Source organism: Pterocles gutturalis, unplaced genomic scaffold (assembly GCF_000699245.1).
Source record: "Pterocles gutturalis isolate BGI_N339 unplaced genomic scaffold, ASM69924v1 scaffold8303, whole genome shotgun sequence".
Taxonomy (NCBI): Eukaryota; Metazoa; Chordata; class Aves; order Pterocliformes; family Pteroclidae; genus Pterocles; species Pterocles gutturalis.
This window is the reverse complement of record NW_010117950.1, coordinates 29228-29517: the sequence shown is the minus strand read 5'-3', so window position 1 is coordinate 29517 and position 290 is coordinate 29228. Positions and strand designations below refer to the sequence as shown.

The 290-nt window shown below is 63.4% G+C and overlaps 1 protein-coding gene across 1 annotated transcript in view; it reads right to left on the bottom strand.

Annotated features, from left to right (window-relative positions):
* The window catches only part of LOC104463611 (disabled homolog 2-interacting protein-like), a gene marked incomplete at its 3' end in the record, with an annotated part of 26713 nt that overhangs the window by 3674 nt on the left and 22749 nt on the right, over positions 1-290 (bottom strand). The gene's annotated exons all lie outside the window — the stretch shown is intronic.

Sequence of the window (290 nt, the reverse complement as noted above, 5' to 3'; positions counted from 1 at the left end):
GTCCCACCGCGCTGCCCTTGGTCCCCAGGGTCCCTGGTACGCGGCTCCCCCCCCGCCCCTGGCCAGCAACCACCGCCTCCGTTCCCAACCCAGAGCTGTTCACCGACAGCCGGATGGGACAGGAGCAGAGTGAAGAGAGGTCAGGCTCCATTTTAGGCCATAAATCTGAGCAAGCAGCCATTTCAGAGGATGGTTTCCCAGTTTTGCTGCAGGGCTGATCTGGGAGAAGCAAAGTCAGCTGGCTCGTCACTGGCCTGTCCCCCGCGCCGGGACTGACTGTCCTGCGGCTG